This window comes from Cajanus cajan, chromosome 5 (assembly GCF_000230855.2).
Source record: "Cajanus cajan strain Asha chromosome 5, NIPB_CcT2T_4, whole genome shotgun sequence".
NCBI classification, from domain to species: Eukaryota; Viridiplantae; Streptophyta; class Magnoliopsida; order Fabales; family Fabaceae; genus Cajanus; species Cajanus cajan.
Genome location: NC_138521.1, coordinates 48,834,111 through 48,839,639, shown reverse-complemented (window position 1 = coordinate 48,839,639; position 5,529 = coordinate 48,834,111). Strand labels below are relative to the sequence as shown.

The window sequence follows — 5,529 nt, the reverse complement described above, 5'->3', positions numbered from 1 at the left end:
GATGACTCTAATTAAGTAGAATCCGTCACAATTTGCAAGGGATTAAATCCCTCGCAATTTGTGAGGGATTAAATCCGTCACAAACTGTGATGACTTTAATTAAGTAGAATCCGTCACAATTTGCGAGGGATTAAATCCCTCGCAATTTGTGAGGGATTAAATCCGTCACAAACTGGGATGAATCCCTCACTAACTGTTGATGACTAAATCTGAGGAAACCATTGTTTTTAAGAGTCTGGTAATCGATTACCTATACATGTAATCGATTACCAGACATCATATGTTCGAAATTTACTTATTAAAAGGTTCTCTGGTAATCGATTACCCATTTCTTGTAATCGATTACCAGAGCAAAATATCAAAATAAGGTTCAGCTAAAGCAATATTGAAATCAGAAACCCAAAATATAACAATTCTAAAAAGCAGGGAATCAAATTAAAAGCAAGGGATAGTAGAGCCAATTCAAAAGGATAACCAAAGCCACTTAAAAGAAATCCAATGTAGTTAGTGTTTAAAAACATCCAAGTAAATACAATATAGCGCAATGTGACCAGAAATTAACAAGAACACAGCAATCACACTACTATAGGTTTAAAAACCTCACTCTGTGCCAAAATATCACCAATCACAGTACTCCCTCTGTCTCATTAGAACATAGTTACATATCTAGAATCACTATTCAAATGAAAAGATCAAGTCAAGTGAGCAAAAAAAATTAGGAAACATGTATTAGTTGTAGGTCATAACAGACCAAAAGAACCTTCTTAGTAAATATTTATACGTTACTCATCAACATAAATTCCAATACCCCCTTTTCTTAACATATTTGTGCACAACAAATATATAAATCTAGTGTTCAATGAATTATGGAAGGGAGATCTTCATAAATTTTATACATCATACATATTAACAAACATAAATAAGGTACCTTGCTATCAGCATCATACATATATAAAGCATTAGGGGAATTGCTAAGAAGGCATTATCTTGTATAGATTATAATGCCTACTTTCCCCATCTGGGATCATACATATATAACATATTTGTGCACAACAAATATCATAGAATGCCACACGCCCATTGCTAGTTCCAGCAGCCAGCATCCAACCATCATCTCTAAAGGCCAACGAAGAGAAAGGTGCTTCATAAGAAATGCAAGATGATGGTCTTCTAGCAAGGCCAACACTAGCAATGATCTGTTGATTGCAGAAAGATACCAGAAAGCAAAATCATATTAAGTCAAAGAAAAGTCTCACTTTCAAATCAAGCTTTTATGGTTGCACCCTGCTTCCCAATCAAGCTTCCTGCTTGTGTATCTGCCACTAGAAGCTTGGTAACAACTGAACGTGCAGTAGCCAAAGTGCTATCCCCAAGGTCACGGTCTACATTGATAACTTGCTTATGGAACCTTAACAAACCATCAACAGCAGGCGGTATGGGGCGATCTGGCTCTTCTTTTGCAGAAACCATTACCTTTCAAAATCATCAAAGAAAAAGAATTCAAAAATACTAAATAAGAGATGATGAAAACTAAAAAGTATCAAAAACAGGGAAGTTATAAAGTTTGTTTTTGAACCTAATAGTTGATCCAGATTTTAGCCATGTAATTGTTAAAAAAAAAAAAAAGTGGTGTTTCATAGCTTAGCATCAATTAATAGTGGTTGGTTTACATGAGTGATGAAAATGAATATCGCACTGTACAAGAAAAAAACAATAGATGCATGTATGGAAAATGATATAGTAGCTGTCCATAAAGAAAAGTGAACCACTCCCTTAAGACTCAGTCTTCGTCTGTGACACTGACACGTCCATGAAGAAATTAAAAACAGAGGAAAAAGGCTCAACTCTTGAAGAAATTAACGAAGAAAGCATTGATGATATGTTAAAATAGTTTAAATCACTATCCAACCAATCATAAATCATGTCATGTATGACTCTTAAGATAATTATTATATAAATCGACAAAATTATCATACATAGCAATTTTTGACAGCATAAAAAGTGCATTTACTCCTTACTCTGATAAAAGAGAACAAAAACAGTGTTTTGTTAAGAACGAAGAAGAACTAACCAGTACAATTTTGTTGACCTTCAATTCCACTTTCTGCTTGGATCCTTGACTCTTCACCACAACTCCTTGCACCCACACGGAGGTACCAGTGGTAACCAATCCAGATTCTACCTAATAAGAACCTCCACAACTTCAACAGAGAGAGCAACAAAAGCCACAAACAACTCATTACAAAAAGCAAGCATACCTGATCGTAACCTTCAGCCTCAGAGTTCAACACGCATTGCATGTTGGAAAAGGCAAGAACCATCGTTAATCCACACACAATCAACAAAACACTCAATTAAAATGCAAGTAGAAATCCATAAGGATGCTATTCGGAAGGGAAATAAGAGTAAAGCATTGCCTCGATGAAGGTGACGCTGCTCTGAAGGCGAAGCGTGCAAACCCAGCCCTGCACAACGAGGTCGCGGCCGAGCATGTCGACGCCATTGCCTTCTTTGATTTGGGAAACCCTAAGCTTCTTGCAGAAGTGTTGGACTGTGTTGTGGGAGGTGCGGAGAGCGGCGGCGCAGAAGGAGCGGCGCGAGGAGGAGGAGGAGGGGGAGGCGGCGGGGAGGGGTTTGTTGGATTGCTCGATGATGGCGTCGATGTCGGAGACTTCAGTGTAGGATTCGAGAACCTTCTTGCAGTAGAAGCGGGAAGCACTAGTCTCCCACCACGTAAGGCCGGATGTGGTGCCCGCGGAAGGTCATGAGCTTATCCCAGGGGCGCGCGAGACTTTTTAGGGTTTCAGCTTCAGGGGCGCGCGCGAGGGAAATTATTTTCGTTGAAGAGGGCTCCCTTCTCCCCTCTTTTAGGGTTTCTTAAATTACCCTTTTGCCCTTCTAGAAGGCTTGGGTCAAATTGGGCCCAAACTGATTTGAACATTGCAAAACAAGGCCCAAAACGTTTCCAGATTCCGTGGGTCATTTTCGGGCTCCATTTTGACCATCTTAGGCTTCGAATTAGGAGATGCACATTAGTGAGACATTTGTAGCTTTTTCTCTTAACTTTCCAACACCACCAAGATTGCTCAATTCGGAGTCCTGTAGCTCTAGATAGAGCCAAAAAACCGAGCGAAGGTCAAACTGTCCAGAAACAGAAATTTGATTAGTTTTGCAATTAGGCCCATAATTCAAATGACAGGAAGTTTTTAAATTATAAGTTAAGAACTTATTAGTTAAGAACTGAAAAATTATTAGTTAAGAACTGAAAACTTATTAGTTAAGAACTGAAAAATTATAAGTTTATGAACTAGCTAATTGAATTGGAAATTTTTTGTAGGATAATTGATAATTATAAAATGTCAAGAAATAATTCTTATAACGAGGATGAGAAAATGACAGGAAAGATAAAGTAGTTTTTAAATTAAAAAGAATAAAAAATAATTTCAAAAAAATAATAAGGATAAAAAAGTAAAAAGAATAAAAAAAAGACTTACAAATTGAGTTATTTCAATTAATTTATAAAAATAAATTATAAACACCCATACTAAACAAGCTTATTTAATCGAATTAGCTTGTAAACTAGTTAAAATAACTTAATAAGCTACTTAAATGCCTTCTCTCAAACACAATCTAGATCAACAGATTTAAAAAAAAAATCACTCTTAAGTATACCATATAACAACTCTCTGTTAGTATTGATTATTATTCTCAAATAACAACCGAGGATTTGAAAAGATTAGAGTTAGTTCTTAAAATATTTTAATATTGATCATTCAATTAAATAAATTAAATTCACATAATCAAGTCAAGAGATCAAAGTAATTGTTAAATATGTTTTTATCTTCATTGTGAAATTTAAAATATAAAAAAAAAAGAAATTAATATATATATATATATATATATATAACAACACATAAATTTAGAAAAATTAAAGCTAACTATATATAATTTTTTATTCATATTTATCACCCGATTATATAAAAATTGAAAATGAAATCAAGATAAATAAATTCAGAAGATAAAATCCAGAAAATCAATCTAATTCTAAATTTTTTGTTATATTTATAGCCTAATTCTAAAAGAAATATGGAAATCGAGGATACTCATCACTCATTTAAGTAAACATTGAAATTGAAATCAAAACAAATCTAGAAAGGTCAAACAAATTCTAAAAAAGAATATTTTTGTTAAAATTTAAATTCATATTTTTTACTATAAATGAAAATATATAATATAGTATGTGACAAATTATAATGCATATAACAATTTAAGAAAAAAATAGTGAAAATAAAAATAATTTAATTGGAAATAATGTTATAATTAAATTTATATTGACAATGAATGAAATAAATGAAAAATATAATAGATTGTGTGGCAAATTATAAAATTGTCTAAATCCTCAATTCTAGCAGATAAATTGACTATTTGTTTGAAATTTATTGTCTTGGAAACTTTTTCTTTGTCATATGAAAATATTTTGCACACATTAAAATTAAAAACAAGATTTTCTAGTAAATATTATCTTATATTAATTTTTAAAATTATTAAATATTTAAAAATTAGCTAATATTTATTTTTATAAAATTTATTTTAAAAATCTCAACATATAAATATATTTTTAAAATTAATTTTATCATGATGGAATCAAATTATCATATCTAACCTAATAATTTAAAATTTGAGATATTTGAATTGACTTAATTATCCAAACAAAATATTTTAAGAATGATAGAAATTGAAATCAAAGTAATTCAAATACCAAGAATTTAAAATTCCTTGAATTTGTAAAATTCTTCATCCAAACACACCATAAGAGAATGCAATCTTGAATTTGTAAAATTCTTCATCCAAACACACCATAAGAGAATGCAATTGTAAGAGACAATTATATGAGTAAGATGTTTATTGTATGGATTAGAATACTATGTAGGTTCTTAAGAGAACCCTGAGAGAAACAAACAAACTATGCAAGTTTATATTTTGCTTTTTGATTGTTCTGTTGTATTCCTTGTTGCATGACATGTATGAATATCTATTTAATTCCACAAATACATGAGTTTTGATTTGAATTAAACATGTTTGGTATTTCAATTATGAAAAATATTATGTTATTCAATTTTTGTTATTTGTGTTATGGTATGTGGGGTAGAGGGTGTCACACAAATGATATATATTTATTATTAATAAATACATAAAAAAAATATATATATATATATATATATTATATTTTTATAATATTATTCATAAATTAATATCAATAATATTATTAGTATATTTATACATAAACTAATAATTTGATAAATATAACTTATTATATATTAATATACTTTTACAAAAATATAAATATACATATCTTATCTACTATATATTTATATTTTTGTAAAAGTATATTAATATATACTAAGTTATATTTATCAAATTATCAATTTATCTATAAATATACTAAAAATATTATTGATATTAATTTATTAGCAATATTAAATTATTAATAATATATAAATTTTATTTATTTAGTAATAATAAATATAT

General features: G+C 30.3%; 1 long non-coding RNA gene across 1 annotated transcript; it reads right to left on the bottom strand.

The window, feature by feature from the left end:
- Positions 1-461: 461 nt before the first annotated feature.
- Positions 462-5,178, bottom strand: LOC145958336 (uncharacterized). Its single transcript, XR_014434076.1, has 2 exons — positions 2,259-5,178; positions 462-2,182 (listed from the first exon to the last, which is right to left on the bottom strand). It is a non-coding gene; the product is annotated as an uncharacterized LOC145958336 (long non-coding RNA).
- Positions 5,179-5,529: the final 351 nt, after the last annotated feature.